This window comes from Brassica oleracea, unplaced genomic scaffold (assembly GCF_000695525.1).
Source record: "Brassica oleracea var. oleracea cultivar TO1000 unplaced genomic scaffold, BOL UnpScaffold00751, whole genome shotgun sequence".
Classification (NCBI taxonomy): Eukaryota; Viridiplantae; Streptophyta; class Magnoliopsida; order Brassicales; family Brassicaceae; genus Brassica; species Brassica oleracea.
Genome location: NW_013617447.1, coordinates 41945 through 42450, shown reverse-complemented (window position 1 = coordinate 42450; position 506 = coordinate 41945).

The following is a 506-nucleotide window of genomic DNA, read 5'->3' as shown; positions in this document are numbered from 1 at the left end:
AGAAGTAGAATATTCTTTAATAAATTCTCAATAAATCTTATACTTATAAGGTAATATTATTTTTGGAATATCTTGTTAATAAAGCTAAATGAGAACATCTCGTGAATAGATTGCACCAGAATTTTGGTTGACAAGTCTCACCATAAATATTAAGTTTTAAATGCATGATTTTAGGAGAGAAAATATCTTGTCAATTAATTTCGTTTCTCTGACATCTAAAATATTTAGTGAGTATTTAATGAATTAAACAGAGAAATGATCTCAAAAAGATGTTATTTGAATCGAGAAAACACAAAAGATAAGTAAAATGCTAGACTTTACTAAAATATTTAGCTTTCACAATAAGCTATGTAATAGAATGTTCTCAAATTAATTTTAAAAATGTATCTACCTATAAGTTAGGATTATTTATGGAATATTACTAAAATTACATCTTAAATATAAAAAAGAGAATATCTGGGGAGTAGTTTACACTAATGATTTAATTAACAAATCTTGTCCTTAAA